The sequence below is a fragment of the Oncorhynchus keta genome, unplaced genomic scaffold (genome assembly GCF_023373465.1).
Source record: "Oncorhynchus keta strain PuntledgeMale-10-30-2019 unplaced genomic scaffold, Oket_V2 Un_contig_912_pilon_pilon, whole genome shotgun sequence".
Classification (NCBI taxonomy): Eukaryota; Metazoa; Chordata; class Actinopteri; order Salmoniformes; family Salmonidae; genus Oncorhynchus; species Oncorhynchus keta.
Genome location: NW_026290397.1, coordinates 51,585 through 67,795, shown reverse-complemented (window position 1 = coordinate 67,795; position 16,211 = coordinate 51,585). Strand labels below are relative to the sequence as shown.

General features: G+C 50.3%; 2 long non-coding RNA genes across 4 annotated transcripts; both read left to right on the top strand.

Annotated features, from left to right (window-relative positions):
* The first annotated feature begins 8,693 nt into the window (after positions 1 to 8,693).
* LOC127927040 (uncharacterized) lies at positions 8,694 to 13,104 on the top strand. 3 transcript variants are annotated; one of them, XR_008125977.1, is made up of 3 exons: positions 8,694 to 8,724; positions 12,639 to 12,836; positions 13,068 to 13,104. It is a non-coding gene; the product is annotated as an uncharacterized LOC127927040 (long non-coding RNA). The 3 variants fall into 3 exon arrangements; XR_008125976.1 differs by lacking the exon at positions 8,694 to 8,724 and adding an exon at positions 8,803 to 8,856; XR_008125978.1 differs by lacking the exon at positions 8,694 to 8,724 and adding an exon at positions 11,398 to 11,424.
* LOC127927041 (uncharacterized) lies at positions 8,930 to 9,774 on the top strand. Its single transcript, XR_008125979.1, has 3 exons — positions 8,930 to 8,996; positions 9,458 to 9,490; positions 9,587 to 9,774. It is a non-coding gene; the product is annotated as an uncharacterized LOC127927041 (long non-coding RNA).
* Positions 13,105 to 16,211: the final 3,107 nt, after the last annotated feature.

The following is a 16,211-nucleotide window of genomic DNA, read 5'->3' as shown; positions in this document are numbered from 1 at the left end:
TGATAGAAGAGAGGAGGGGAGTTTAACTGATAGAAGAGAGGAGGGGGAGTTTAACTGATATAGGAGAGGAGGGGGGAGTTTAACTGAAAGAAGAGAGGAGGGGGGAGTTTAACTGATATAAGAGAGGAGGGGGAGTTTAACTGACAGATAAGAGGAGAGGTGGTGTTTGAATTGGGCCTGGGGTGATTTTCAAAGACGTGTGTCATGGGTGGGGGGGTAATTGTAGTGATTTTCTAAGGGGTTTAGGGGTATATGGATTGAAGAGACCAGACCAGACACAGCCTGCTAGCTCTGTTTGTAATATAATAATCATCTGTGACTCAACCACAGCACCATTAACCACATTTCACTACACCCGCAATAACATCTGCTGAACATGTGCATGTGACCAATAACATTTTATTTGAAAAATGAACATCTGTTTGTTCAGAAGGAGCTGGAATTAGAACCAGCATTCTCCTTCCTCCTTCCTTCTCCTCTCCCTCCTTTCCCTCCTTGTCGTCTCCCCTTCCTCCTCCTTCCCCCTTTTCCCTCTCTATCCCCTTCCCCTCCCCCTTCTCTCTCCTCACCCACCCCTCTCGCTTCTAGTTCACTTCCACTCTTCAGGTAGGTCTTTATCCCTGTCTTCCCAGGTAGGTCTTTTTCCCTGTCTTCCACTCTTCAGGTAGGTCTTTATCCCTGTCTTCCCAGGTAGGTCTTTATCCCTGTCTTCCTAGGTAGGTCTTTATACCTGCCTTCCCAGGTATGTCTTTATCCCTGTCTTCCCAGGTAGGTCTTTATCACTGTCTTCCACTCTTAAGGTAGGTCTTTATCCCTGTCTTCCACTCTTCAGGTAGGTCTTTATCCCTGTCTTCCACTCTTCAGGTAGGTCTTTATCCCTGTCTTCCCAGGTAGGTCTTTATCCCGTTCCTCCCAGGTGGTCTCTTATCCTGTCTTCCACTCTTCAGGTAGGTCTTTATCCCTGTCTTCCACTCTTCAGGTAGGTCTTTATCCCTGTCTACCCAGGTAGGTCTTATCCCTCTTCCTAGGTAGGTCTTCCTGCCTTCCCAGGTAGGTCTTTATCCCTGTCTTCCCTGTCTTCCACTCTTCAGGTAGGTCTTTATCCCTGTCTTCACCAGGTAGGTCTTTATCCCTGTCTTCCACCAGGGTAGGTCTTTATCCCTGTCTTCCACTCTTCAGGTAGGTCTTTATCCCTGTCTTCCCAGGTAGGTCTTTATCCCTGTCTTCCCAGGTAGGTCTTTATCCCTGTCTTCCATTCTTCAGGTAGGTCTTTATCCCTGTCTTCCACTCTCTTCAGGTAGGTCTTTATCCCTGTCTTCCACCTTCAGGTAGGTCTTTATCCCTGTCTTCCACTTCAGGTAGGTCTTTATCCCTGTCTTCCACTCCTTCAGGTGGGTAGGTCTTTATCCCTGTCTTCCACTCTTCAGGTAGGTCTTTATCCCTGTCTTCAATTCTTCAGGTAGGTCTTTATCCCTGTCTTCCACTCTTCAGGTAGGTCTCTATCCCTGTCTTCCACTCTTCAGGTAAGTCTTTATCCCTGTCTTCCCAGGTAGGTCTTTATCCCTGTCTTCCACTCTTCAGGTAGGTCTTTATCCCTGTCTTCCCAGGTAGGTCTTTATCCCTGTCTTCACTCTTCAGGTAGGTCTTTATCCCTGTCTTCCACTCAGGTAGGTCTTTATCCCTGTCTTCCACTCTTCAGGTAGGTCTTTATCCCTGTCTTCCCAGGTAGGTCTTTATCCCTGTCTTCCCAGGTAGGTCTTTATCCCTGTCTTCCACTCTTCAGGTAGGTCTTTATCCCTGTCTTCCACTTTCAGGTAGGTCTTTATCCCTGTCTTCCCAGGTAGGTCTTTATCCCTGTCTTCCCAGGTAGGTCTTTATCCCTGTCTTCCACTCTTCAGGTAGGTCTTTATCCCTGTCTTCCCAGGTAGGTCTTTATCCCTGTCTTCCACTCTTCAGGTAGGTCTTTATCCCTGTCTTCCATTCTTCAGGTAGGTCTTTATCCCTGTCTTCACTCTTCAGGTAGGTCCTTATCCCTGTCTTCCACTCTTTAGGTAGGTCTTTATCCCTGTCTTCCATTCTTCAGGTAGGTCTTTATCCCTGTCTTCCACTCTTCAGGTAGGTCTTTATAAGAGCTCTTCAGGTGACTTTATCCCTGTCTTCCATGTTCAGGTAGGTCTTTATCCCTGTCTTCCACTCTTCAGGTAGGTCTTTATCCCTGTCTTCCACTCTTCAGGTAGGTCTTTTATCCCTGTCTTCCATTCTTCAGGTAGGTCTTTATCCCTGTCTTCCACTCTTCAGGTAGGTCTTTATCCCTGTCTTCACTCTTGTAAGTCGCTCTGGATAAGAGCGTCTGCTAAATGACTTAAATGTAATGTAAATGTTCAGCTAGGTCTTTATCCCTGTCTTCCACTCTTCAGGTAGGTCTTTATCCCTGTCTTCCCAGGTAGGTCTTTATCCCTGTCTTCCACTCTTCAGGTAGGTCTTTATCCCTGTCTTCACTCTTCAGGTAGGTCTTTATCCCTGTCTTCCACTCTTCAGGTAGGTCTTTATCCCTGTCTTCCCTCCTTTCAGGTAGGTCTCTCCCTTCCCCTGTCCACTTCCCAGGTAGGTCTTTTATCCCTGTCTTCCCAGGTAGGTCTTTATCCCTGTCTTCCCAGGTAGGTCTTTATCCCTGTCTTCCACTCTTCAGGTAGGTCTTTATCCCTGTCTTCCCAGGTAGGTCTTTATCCCTGTCTTCCACTCTTCAGGTAGGTCTTTATCCCTGTCTTCCCAGGTAGGTCTTTATCCCTGTCTTCCACTCTTCAGGTAGGTCTTTATCCCTGTCTTCCATTCTTCAGGTAGGTCTTTATCCCTGTCTTCCACTCTTCAGGTAGGTCTTTATCCCTGTCTTCCACCCTTCAGGTAGGTCTTTATCCCTGTCTTCCATTCTTCAGGTAGGTCTTTATCCCTGTCTTCCACTCTTCAGGTAGGTCTTTATCCCTGTCTTCCACTCTTCAGGTAGGTCTTTATCCCTGTCTTCCACTCTTCAGGTAGGTCTTATCCCTGTCTTCCACTCTTCAGGTAGGTCTTTATCCCTGTCTTCCACTCTTCAGGTAGGTCTTTATCCCTGTCTTCCCAGGTAGGTCTTTATCCCTGTCTTCCACTCTTCAGGTAGGTCTTTATCCCTGTCTTCCCAGGTAGGTCTTTATACCTGCCTTCCCAGGTATGTCTTTATCCCTGTCTTCCCAGGTAGGTCTTTATCACTGTCTTCCACTCTTCAGGTAGGTCTTTATCCCTGTCTTCCACTCTTCAGGTAGGTCTTTATCCCTGTCTTCCACTCTTCAGGTAGGTCTTTATCCCTGTCTTCCCAGGTAGGTCTTTATCCCTGTCTTCCCAGGTAGGTCTTTATCCCTGTCTTCCACTCTTCAGGTAGGTCTTTATCCCTGTCTTCCACTCTTCAGGTAGGTCTTTATCCCTGTCTTCCCAGGTAGGTCTTTATCCCTGTCTTCCCAGGTAGGTCTTTATCCCTGTCTTCCACTCTTCAGGTAGGTCTTTATCCCTGTCTTCCCAGGTAGGTCTTTATCCCTGTCTTCCACTCTTCAGGTAGGTCTTTATCCCTGTCTTCCATTCTTCAGGTAGGTCTTTATCCCTGTCTTCACTCTTCAGGTAGGTCTTTATCCCTGTCTTCCACTTCTTCAGGTAGGTCTTTATCCTGTCTTCCACTCTTCAGGTAGGTCTTTATCCCTGTCTTCCACTCTCTTCAGGTAGGTCTTTATCCCTGTCCCAGGTAGGTCTTTATCCCTGTCTTCCATTCTTCAGGTAGGTCTTTATCCCTGTCTTCACTCTTCAGGTAGGTCTTTATCCCTTGCCTTCCACTCTTCAGGTAGGTCTTTATCCCTGTCTTCCACTCTTCAGGTAGGTCTTTATCCCTGTCTTCCACTCTTCAGGTAGGTCTTTATCCCTGTCTTCCACTCTTCAGGTAGGTCTTTATCCCTGTCTTCCCAGGTAGGTCTTTATCCCTGTCTTCCATTCTTCAGGTAGGTCTTTATCCCTGTCTTCACTCTTCAGGTAGGTCTTTATCCCTGTCTTCCACTCTTCAGGTAGGTCTTTATCCCTGTCTTCCACTCTTCAGGTAGGTCTTTATCCCTGTCTTCCACTCTTCAGGTAGGTCTTTATCCCTGTCTTCCATTCTTCAGGTAGGTCTTTATCCCTGTCTTCCATTCTTCAGGTAGGTCTTTATCCCTGTCTTCCAAATGACTTCAGGTAGGTCTTTATCCCTGTCTTCCACTCTTCAGGTGGTCTTTATCCCTGTCTTCCACTCTTCAGGTAGGTCTTTATCCCTGTCTTCCACTCTTCAGGTAGGTCTTTATCCCTGTCTTCCATTCTTCAGGTAGGTCTTTATCCCTGTCTTCCATTCTTCAGGTAGGTCTTTATCCCTGTCTTCCACTCTTCAGGTAGGTCTTTATCCCTGTCCTCCACTCTTCAGGTAGGTCTTTATCCCTGTCTTCCATTCTTCAGGTAGGTCTTTATCCCTGTCTTCCACTCTTCAGGTAGGTCTTTATCCCTGTCTTCCACTCTCAGGTAGGTCTTTATCCCTGTCTTCCACTCAACAGGGGGGCTGGACACAAGTTGCCCCACAGCACGCTGCAGAAACAGGAGATTGGCTACCCTATGGGTCCTTCTGGCTGGGACAAGGCTACTCCCCCCTAGTACAGGTTTGATACAGACCAGAGGTCCAGAGACAGTTAGAGAGACTGATCACTTCCTGAATCTCTCTCCTTCCTCTCTGATGCAATGAGCCTGTTGTGTGCAGCAGATACACAGACTGATTCTGATTTAATTAAGAAGCAAGGAGATGATGGAGGTCGATTTCTCATTCCTTTATTCTGTTGTCTTTCTTAATCGGTGGGGGGCATTTCAGTGTCCCCTAAAGGATAGTCATTCTTTTGTTGTCTAATTTCCGCGAAGAGTCTTGACTCTTGCAGTGACGTCTGGTATAATCAAAAGCCCGAGGGCCTAAGTTAATTTAAAGTATTTTGAGATTTTTCCACAAATAGAGATCATACTGAGATACCCAGTGATGCTGAGTATAAGTCAAACCCAGAGAGATAGACAGTATGAGTCAAACCCAGAGAGATGGACAGTATGAGTCAAACCCAGAGAGATGGACAGTATGAGTCAAACCCAGAGAGATGGACAGTATGAGTCAAACCCAGAGAGATAGACAGTATGAGTCAAACCCAGAGAGATGGACAGTATGAGTCATACCCAGACAGATGGACAGTATGAGTCAAACCCAGAGAGATGGACAGTATGAGTCAAACCCAGAGAGATAGACAGTATGAGTCAAACCCAGAGAGATGGACAGAATGAGTCAAACCCAGAGAGATGGACAGAATGAGTCATACCCAGAGAGATGGACAGTATGAGTCATACCCAGAGAGAATGACAGTATGAGTCAAACCCAGAGAGATGGACAGAATGAGTCAAACCCAGAGAGATGGACAGTATGAGTCAAACCCAGAGAGATGGACAGTATGAGTCAAACCCAGAGAGATGGACAGTATGAGTCATACCCAGAGAGATAGACAGTATGAGTCAAACCCAGAGAGATAGACAGTATGAGTCAAACCCAGAGAGATGGACAGAATGAGTCAAACCCAGAGAGATAGACAGTATGAGTCAAACCTTAGAGAGATAGACAGTATGAGTCAAACCCAGAGAGATGGACAGAATGAGTCAAACCCAGAGAGATGGACAGAATGAGTCAAACCCAGAGATGGACAGTATGAGTCAAACCCAGAGAGATGGACAGTATGAGTCAAACCCAGAGAGATGGACAGTATGAGTCAAACCCAGAGAGATAGACAGTATGAGTCAAACCCAGAGAGATAGACAGTATGAGTCATACCCAGAGAGATGGACAGTATGAGTCAAACCCAGAGAGATAGACAGTATGAGTCAAACCCAGAGAGATGGACAGTATGAGTCATACCCAGAGAGATGGACAGTATGAGTCAAACCCAGAGAGATAGACAGTATGAGTCAAACCCAGAGAGATAGACAGTATGAGTCATACCCAGACAGATGGACAGTATGAGTCAAACCCAGAGAGATGGACAGTATGAGTCAAACCCAGAGAGATAGACAGTATGAGTCAAACCCAGAGAGATAGACAGTATGAGTCAAACCCAGAGAGATGGACAGTATGAGTCAAACCCAGAGAGATGGACAGTATGAGTCATACCCAGAGAGATAGACAGTAGTATTTATATCTAATGTCTTCAGACAGTACAAATACACAATGTCCCTCCAGTACAGTACAAACACACAATGTTCCTCCAATACAGTACAAATACACAATGTCCCTCCAATACAATACACAATGTCCCTCCAATACAGTACAAATACACAATGTCCCTCCAATACAGTACAAATACACAATGTCCCTCCAATACAGTACAAATACACAATGTCCCTCCAATACAGTACAAATACACAATGTCCCTCCAATACAGTACAAATACACAATGTCCCTCCAATACAGTACAAATACACAATGTCCCTCCAATACAGTACAAATACACAATGTCCCTCCAATACAGTACAAATACACAATGTCCCTCCAATACAGTACAAATACACAATGTCCCCCAATACAGTACAAATACACAATGTCCCTCCAATACAGTACAAATACACAATGTCCCTACAATACAGTACAAATACACAATGTCCCTACAATACAGAAGCCTGATCCAGAGAGGCTAAGAACTGAAATCATGTCAGATGCCATGGGGGAAACAGCCGATACATCTGGAGACTGACGTGGGCAGCCGAGAGCTGTGAGATCATAGAGTTAAATGTGAGATTCTAATTGGATAGATTTTGAACAATAGGTGGGGCCTGTGCTGTCCGTGTCACACCCTGACCCTAGATTGTGTTTCTATTTTTCGTTTAGTCAGGGTGTGATGTGGGTGGGTATTCTATGTTGTTTGTCTAGGTGTTGTGTTTCTATGTTTAGGCCTGGTATGGTTCCCAATCAGAGGCAGCTGGTTATCGTTGTCTCTGATTGAGAACCATATTTAGGCAGCCTGTTTTCCCACTATAGGTTGTGGTTAGTCATTGTCTCTGATTGAGAACCATATTTAGGCAGCCTATTTTCCCACTATGGGTTGTGGGTTGTCATTGTCTCTGATTGTATTTAGGCAGCCTGTTTTCCCACTATGGGTTGTGGGTAGTTGTTGTCTCTGATTGAGAACCATATTTAGGCAGCCTGTTTTCCCACTATGGGTTGTGGTTAGTCATTGTCTCTGATTGAGAACCATATTTAGGCAGCCTGTTTTCCCACTATGGGTTGTGGTTAGTCATTGTCTCTGATTGAGAACCATATTTAGGCAGCCTGTTTTCCCACTATGGGTTGTGGTTAGTCATTGTCTCTGATTGAGAACCATATTTAGGCAGCCTGTTTTCCCACTATGGGTTGTTAGTTATTTTCCATGTCAGTGTTTGCACCATACGGACTGTTTTGGGTTTTCATTTATTCTCTTGTTCTTTTGTATTTTGTGTTCAGTGTATTAAAAAGTAAATATGAACACGTACCACGCTGCGCCTTGGTCCTCACCTTCTTCAACCCACGACAGCCGTTACAATGCGAGAATTAAAACCAAGGCCAACTGGAGTCTGTTGGTACTCAACGGGGATTACGAATAGAAGGCAAATGAAACGGATGGGGAGAACAGAGAGCAAGATATTCGAGGTGATCCTTGAGGATTTCTTCCCTCTCAAAAAGGAAAAAAAAGAACAATGGAAATACATTCTACTGCTGAGGTCAAAATTTTATATCGCTCTGTCTGAAAAGAAGTCTCACCTCTGTTGTTATCATCGTAGAGCCTTCGTCCCCAACATGAAAACAACAGCAGGGGATTTGATACATTACATTACATTTAAGTCATTTAGCAGACGCTCTTATCTAGAGCGACTTACAAATTGGTGCATTCACCTTATGACATCCAGTGGAACAGCCACTTTACAATAGTGCATCTAAATATTTTAAGGGGGGAGAAGGATTACTTTATCCTATCCTAGGTATTCATTAAAGATACTTGTCACCCTCTACGTTTCTCCTCTCTTCATACGTCTTTATATGAGACTGAAACGTCGGAGTGAGATCCCAAATGGCTCCCTAAATCCCCTACGAAGCTTTAGACCAGAGGCCCCCCCTGGTCAAAACGAAGTGCACTACATAGCAAAGTAAAGTGCCGTTTCGGGACACGACCCAGTAAATCTGTGGAACATCAAGATCATCAGTCAATGGGGCGGCAGGGTGGCCTAGTGGTTAGAGTGGAGGCGGCAGGGTAGCCTAGGGGTTAGAGTGGAGTGGTGGCAGGGTAGCCTAGTGGTTAGAGTGGAGAGGCGGCAGGGTAGCCTAGTGGTTAGAGTGGAGTGGTGGCAGGGTAGCCTAGTGGTTAGAGTGGAGTGGTGGCAGGGTAGCCTAGTGGTTAGAGTGGAGTGGTGGCAGGGTAGCCTAGTGGTTAGAGTGGAGTGGTGGCAGGGTGGCCTAGTGGTTAGAGTGGAGTGGTGGCAGGGTAGCCTAGTGGTTAGAGTGGAGTGGTGGCAGGGTAGCCTAGTGGTTAGAGTGGAGTGGTGGCAGGGTAGCCTAGTGGTTAGAGTGGAGTGGTGGCAGGGTGGCCTAGTGGTTAGAGTGGAGTGGTGGCAGGGTAGCCTAGTGGTTAGAGTGTAGAGGTGGCAGGGTAGCCTAGTGGTTAGAGTGTAGAGGTGGCAGGGTGGCCTAGTGGTTAGAGTGTAGAGGCGGTAGGGTAGCCTAGTGGTTAGAGTGTAGAGGCGGCAGGGTAGCCTAGTGGTTAGAGTGTAGAGGTGGCAGGGTAGCCTAGTGGTTAGAGTGTAGAGGTGGTAGGGTAGCCTAGTGATTAGAGTGTAGAGGTGGTAGGGTAGCCTAGTGGTTAGAGTGGAGAGGTGGCAGGGTAGCCTAGTGGTTAGAGTGTAGAGGTGGCAGGGTAGCCTAGTGGTTAGAGTGGAGTGGCGGCAGGGTAGCCTAGTGGTTAGAGTGGAGGGGTGGCAGCGTAGCCTAGTGGTTAGAGTGGAGTGGTGGCAGGGTAGCCTAGTGGTTAGAGTGGAGTGGCGGCAGGGTAGCCTAGTGGTTAGAGTGGAGTGGTGGCAGCGTAGCCTAGTGGTTAGAGTGGAGTGGCGGCAGGGTAGCCTAGTGGTTAGAGTGTAGAGGCGGTAGGGTAGCCTAGTGGTTAGAGTGGAGTGGTGGCAGGGTAGCCTAGTGGTTAGAGTGGAGTGGCGGCAGGGTAGCCTAGTGGTTAGAGTGGAGTGGTGGCAGGGTAGCCTAGTGGTTAGAGTGGAGTGGTGGCAGGGTGGCCTAGTGGTTAGAGTGGAGTGGCGGCAGGGTAGCCTAGTGGTTAGAGTGGAGTGGTGGCAGGGTGGCCTAGTGGTTAGAGTGTAGAGGGGGCAGGTAGCCTAGTGGTTAGAGTGGAGAGGTGGCAGGGTAGCCTAGTGGTTAGAGTGGAGTGGTGGCAGGGTAGCCTAGTGGTTAGAGTGGAGTGGTGGCAGGGTGGCCTAGTGGTTAGAGTGGAGGGGGCAGGTAGCCTAGTGGTTAGAGTGTAGAGGTGGCAGGGTAGCCTAGTGGTTAGAGTGGAGTGGTGGCAGGGTGGCCTAGTGGTTAGAGTGGAGTGGTGGCAGGGTAGCCTAGTGGTTAGAGTGGAGTGGTGGCAGGGTAGCCTAGTGGTTAGAGTGGAGTGGTGGCAGGGTGGCCTAGTGGTTAGAGTGGAGTGGTGGCAGGGTGACCTAGTGGTTAGAGTGGAGTGGTGGCAGGGTGGCCTAGAGGTTAGAGTGGAGTGGTGGCAGGGTGGCCTAGTGGTTAGAGTGGGAGGGCGGCAGGGTAGCCTAGTGGTTAGAGTGGGTGGCGGTAGGGTAGCCTAGTGGTTAGAGTGGAGTGGTGGCAGGGTAGCCTAGTGGTTAGAGTGGAGTGGTGGCAGGGTAGCCTAGTGGTTAGAGTGGAGAGGTGGCAGGGTAGCCTAGTGGTTAGAGTGGAGTGGTGGCAGGGTAGCCTAGTGGTTAGAGTGGAGTGGCGGTAGGGTAGCCTAGTGGTTAGAGTGGAGTGGTGGCAGGGTAGCCTAGTGGTTAGAGTGGAGTGGTGGCAGGGTAGCCTAGTGGTTAGAGTGGAGTGGTGGCAGGGTGGCCTAGTGGTTAGAGTGGAGAGGCGGTAGGGTAGCCTAATGGTTAGAGTGGAGTGGTGGCAGGGTAGCCTAGTGGTTAGAGTGGAGTGGTGGCAGGGTAGCCTAGTGGTTAGAGTGGAGTGGTGGCAGGGGTAGCCTAGTGGTTAGAGTGTAGTGGTGGTAGGGTAGCCTAGTGGTTAGAGTGTAGAGGTGGCAGGGTAGCCTAGTGGTTAGAGTGTAGAGGTGGTAGGGTAGCCTAGTGGTTAGAGGGTAGAGGCGGTAGGGTAGCCTAGTGGTTAGAGTGGAGGGGTGGCAGGGTAGCCTAGTGGTTAGAGTGGAGTGGTGGCAGGGTAGCCTAGTGGTTAGAGTGGAGAGGTGGTAGGGTAGCCTAGTGGTTAGAGTGGAGAGGTGGTAGGGTAGCCTAGTGGTTAGAGTGTAGAGGTGGCAGGGTAGCCTAGTGGTTAGAGTGGAGGGGCGGCAGGGTAGCCTAGTGGTTAGAGTGGAGAGGCGGCAGGGTAGCCTAGTGGTTAGAGTGGAGTGGTGGCAGGGTAGCCTAGTGGTTAGAGTGTAGAGGTGGCAGGGTAGCCTAGTGGTTAGAGTGTAGAGGTGGCAGGGTAGCCTAGTGGTTAGAGTGGAGAGGTGGCAGGGTAGCCTAGTGGTTAGAGTGTAGAGGTGGCAGGGTAGCCTAGTGGTTAGAGTGGAGTGGCGGCAGGGTAGCCTAGTGGTTAGAGTGGAGTGGCGGCAGGGTAGCCTAGTGGTTAGAGTGGAGTGGTGGCAGGGTAGCCTAGTGGTTAGAGTGGAGTGGTGGCAGGGTGGCCTAGTGGTTAGAGTGGAGTGGCGGCAGGGTAGCCTAGTGGTTAGAGTGGAGTGGTGGCAGGGTGGCCTAGTGGTTAGAGTGTAGAGGGGGCAGGTAGCCTAGTGGTTAGAGTGTAGAGGTGGCAGGGTAGCCTAGTGGTTAGAGTGGAGTGGTGGCAGGGTAGCCTAGTGGTTAGAGTGGAGTGGTGGCAGGGTGGCCTAGTGGTTAGAGTGTAGAGGGGGCAGGTAGCCTAGTGGTTAGAGTGTAGAGGTGGCAGGGTAGCCTAGTGGTTAGAGTGGAGTGGTGGCAGGGTGGCCTAGTGGTTAGAGTGGAGTGGTGGCAGGGTAGCCTAGTGGTTAGAGTGGAGAGGTGGCAGGGTAGCCTAGTGGTTAGAGTGGAGTGGTGGCAGGGTAGCCTAGTGGTTAGAGTGTAGAGGTGGTAGGGTAGCCTAGTGGTTAGAGTGTAGAGGTGGCAGGGTAGCCTAGTGGTTAGAGTGTAGAGGTGGTAGGGTAGCCTAGTGGTTAGAGTGGAGTGGCGGCAGGGTAGCCTAGTGGTTAGAGTGGAGGGGTGGCAGGGTAGCCTAGTGGTTAGAGTGGAGTGGTGGCAGGGTAGCCTAGTGGTTAGAGTGTAGAGGTGGTAGGGTAGCCTAGTGGTTAGAGTGTAGAGGTGGTAGGGTAGCCTAGTGGTTAGAGTGTAGAGGTGGCAGGGTAGCCTAGTGGTTAGAGTGGAGGGGTGGCAGGGTAGCCTAGTGGTTAGAGTGGAGGGGCGGCAGGGTAGCCTAGTGGTTAGAGTGGAGTGGTGGCAGGGTAGCCTAGTGGTTAGAGTGTAGAGGTGGTAGGGTAGCCTAGTGGTTAGAGTGGAGAGGTGGCAGGGTAGCCTAGTGGTTAGAGTGGAGTGGCGGCAGGGTAGCCTAGTGGTTAGAGTGGAGTGGTGGCAGGGTAGCCTATTGGTTAGAGTGGAGAGCGTCAGGGTGGCCTAGTGGTTAGAGTGAGTGGTGGCAGGGTAGCCTAGTGGTTAGAGTGGAGTGGTGGCAGGGTAGCCTAGTGGTTAGAGTGGAGTGGTGGCAGGGTAGCCTAGTGGTTAGAGTGGGTGGTGGCAGGGTGGCCTAGTGGTTAGAGTGGAGTGGTGGCAGGGTAACCTAGTGGTTAGAGTGGAGTGGTGGCAGGGTGGCCTAGTGGTTAGAGTGGAGGCGGCAAGGTGGCCTAGTGGTTAGAGTGGAGTGGTGGCAGGGTGGCCTAGTGGTTAGAGTGGGTGGTGGCAGGGTGGCCTAGTGGTTAGAGTGGAGTGGTGGCAGGGTAGCCTAGTGGTTAGAGTGGAGTGGTGGCAGGGTAGCCTAGTGGTTAGAGTGGAGTGGTGGTAGGAAGGCCTAGTGGTTAGAGTGGAGTGGTGGCAGGGTAGCCTAGTGGTTAGAGTGGAGTGGCGGCAGGGTAGCCTAGTGGTTAGAGTGGAGTGGTGGCAGGGTAGCCTAGTGGTTAGAGTGGAGAGGCGGCAGGGTAGCCTAGTGGTTAGAGTGGAGTGGTGGCAGGGTAGCCTAGTGGTTAGAGTGGGTGGTGGCAGGGTAGCCTAGTGGTTAGAGTGGGTGGTGGCAGGGTAGCCTAGTGGTTAGAAGTGGAGAGGCGGTAGGGTAGCCTAGTGGTTAGAGTGGAGTGGTGGCAGGGTAGCCTAGTGGTTAGAGTGGAGAGGTGGCAGGGTAGCCTAGTGGTTAGAGTGGAGAGGTGGCAGGGTAGCCTAGTGGTTAGAGTGGAGAGGTGGTAGGGTAGCCTAGTGGTTAGAGTGGAGTGGTGGCAGGGTAGCCTAGTGGTTAGAGTGTAGAGGTGGTAGGGTAGCCTAGTGGTTAGAGTGGAGAGGTGGCAGGGTAGCCTAGTGGTTAGAGTGTAGAGGTGGTAGGGTAGCCTAGTGGTTAGAGTGGAGGGGTGGCAGGGTAGCCTAGTGGTTAGAGTGGAGAGGCGGCAGGGTAGCCTAGTGGTTAGAGTGGAGTGGTGGCAGGGTAGCCTAGTGGTTAGAGTGGAGTTGTGGCAGGGTAGCCTAGTGGTTAGAGCGGAGTGGTGGCAGGGTAGCCTAGTGGTTAGAGTGGAGGGTGGCAGGGGTAGCCTAGTGGTTAGAGTGTAGAGGTGGCAGGGTAGCCTAGTGGTTAGAGTGTAGAGGTGGTAGGGAAGCCTGGTGGTTAGAGTGGAGTGGTGGCAGGGTAGCCTAGTGGTTAGAGTGGAGAGGCGGTAGGGTAGCCTAGTGGTTAGAGTGGAGGGGCGGCAGGGTAGCCTAGTGGTTAGAGTGGAGGGGTGGCAGGGTGGCCTAGTGGTTAGAGTGGAGGGGTGGCAGGGTAGCCTAGTGGTTAGAGTGGAGGGGTGGCAGGGTAGCCTAGTGGTTAGAGTGGAGGGGTGGCAGGGTGGCCTAGTGGTTAGAGTGGAGGGGCGGCAGGGTAGCCTAGTGGTTAGAGTGGAGGGGTGGCAGGGTAGCCTAGTGGTTAGAGTGGAGTGGTGGCAGGGTAGCCTAGTGGTTAGAGTGGAGTGGTGGCAGGGTAGCCTAGTGGTTAGAGTGGAGTGGTGGCAGGGTAGCCTCTAGTGGTTAGAGAGTTGGACTATTAACCGGAAGGTTGCAAGTTCAAACCCCCGAGCTGACAAAGTACAAGTCTGTCGTTCTGCCCCTGAACAGGCAGTTAACCCACTGTTCCCAGGCCGTCATTGAAAATAAGAATTTGTTCTTAACTGACTTGCCTAGTTAAATGAAGGTACAATTTAAAAAAATAAATATATATTTTTTAAAGTGAGCTGGCTGGAGTTTCCTTCCGTTATAGTAAAGAGTCTCATGTTGATGTGTGGCTCTATAGCTGTTATACCAGGGTCAGGGATCTGGCCAATTAAAACTACTATTAAAAACAGGAGGAAAATGGGGGGGAAAGGGGGGTATTAAACAGTGAAGAAGCCTTATATAGTGAGATAGAGAGCTCTGGAGTCAGATTGAGTTATCAGTGTGTTTGGTAGTGGTGGCTCTTGTTAATTTCAGCCACTGGTGCGTTACAGGGTCTCTGTCTCTGTGTCTTCATCCCAAATGGAGCCCTGTTCCCTATATAATTCCCTTATGGGCCCCAGTCAAAGGATAAATAGGTATTAGGGTGTCATTTGGGATGTAAAAGACTCTGCCGACCTGATGCTGTTAAGGATATGTCTAACACCTTCTGATGACCCAGCACCTTGACACACCTCATCAGTTCTCTCAACCCTCTCTGTCTCTTCTTCTCTCTCACTCTCTGTCTCTCTCTTTCTCTCTCTGTCTCTCTTTCTCTCTCTGTGTGTCTCTCTCTCTCTGTCTCTTCCTCTCTCTCTCTCTTCCTCTCTCTCTCTGTCTCTCTCTTTCTCTCTCTGTCTCTCTTTCTCTCTCTCTATTTCTCTCTCTGTCTCTTCCTCTCTCTCTCTGTCTCGCTCTCTATTTCTCTCTCTGTCTATCTCTCTCTCTCTGTCTCTCTCACTCTCTCTGTCTCTGTCTCTCTCTCTGTCTCTCTCTCTCTCTCTGTGTCTCTCTCTCTCTCTGTCTCTCTCTCAGTATCTCTGTCTTCACTGAGATGAAGACATGTCCCAGGGTGGAGGAGACACTGAGATGGAGACATGTCCCAGGGTGGAGGAGACACTGAGATGGAGACATGTCCCAGGGTGGAGGAGACACTGAGATGAAGACATGTCCCAGGGTGGAGGAGACACTGAGATGGAGACATGTCCCAGGGTGGAGGAGACACTGAGATGAAGACATGTCCCAGGGTGGAGGAGACACTGAGATGGAGACATGTCCCAGGGTGGAGGAGACACTGAGATGGAGACATGTCCCAGGGTGGAGGAGACACTGAGATGGAGACATGTCCCAGGGTGGAGGAGACACTGAGATGAAGACATGTCCCAGGGTGGAGGAGACACTGAGATGGAGACATGTCCCAGGGTGGAGGAGACACTGAGATGGAGACATGTCCCAGGGTGGAGGAGACACTGAGATGAAGACATGTCCCAGGGTGGAGGAGACACTGAGATGGAGACATGTCCCAGGGTGGAGGAGACACTGAGATGGAGACATGTCCCAGGGTGGAGGAGACACTGAGATGAAGACATGTCCCAGGGTGGAGGAGACACTGAGATGGAGACATGTCCCAGGGTGGAGGAGACACTGAGATGAAGACATGTCCCAGGGTGGAGGAGACACTGAGATGGAGACATGTCCCAGGGTGGAGGAGACACTGAGATGGAGACATGTCCCAGGGTGGAGGAGACACTGAGATGGAGACATGTCCCAGGGTGGAGGAGACACTGAGATGGAGACATGTCCCAGGGTGGAGGAGACACTGAGATGGAGACATGTCCCAGGGTGGAGGAGACACTGAGATGGAGACATGTCCCAGGGTGGAGGAGACACTGAGATGGAGACATGTCCCAGGGTGGAGGAGACACTGAGATGGAGACATGTCCCAGGGTGGAGGAGACACTGAGATGGAGACATGTCCCAGGGTGGAGGAGACACTGAGATGGAGACATGTCCCAGGGTGGAGGAGACACTGAGATGGAGACATGTCCCAGGGTGGAGGAGACACTGAGATGGAGACATGTCCCAGATGTGTTCTCCTAGTCAGTAGGAGGTGGATGGTCTGTTCTCCTAGTAGGTTAGGAGGTGGATGGTGTGGTCTCCTAGTCAGTAGGAGGTGGATGGTCTGTTCTCCTAGTCAGTAGGAGGTGGATGGTGTGGTCTCCTAGTCAGTAGGAGGTGGATGGTGTGTTCTCCTAGTCAGTAGGAGGTGGATGGTGTGGTCTCCTAGTCAGTAGGAGGTGGATGGTGTGGTCTCCTAGTCAGTAGGAGGTGGATGGTGTGTTCTCTAGTCAGTAGGAGGTGGATGGTGTGTTCTCCTAGTCAGTAGGAGGTGGATGGTGTGTTCTCCTAGTCAGTAGGAGGTGGATGGTGTGTTCTCCTAGTCAGTAGGAGGTGGATGGTGTGGTCTCCTAGTCAGTAGGAGGTGGATGGTGTGGTCTCCTAGTCAGTAGGAGGTGGATGGTGTGGTCTCCTAGTCAGTAGGAGGTGGATGGTGTGTTCTCCTAGTCAGTAGGAGGTGGGTGGTGTGTTCTCCTAGTCAGTAGGAGGTGGATGGTCTGTTCTCCTAGTCAGTAGGAGGTGGATGGTGTGGTCTCCTAGTCAGTAGGAGGTGGATGGTGTGTTCTCCTAGTCAGTAGGAGGTGGATGGTGTGTTCTCCTAGTCAGTAGGAGGTGGATGGTCTGTTCTCCTAGTC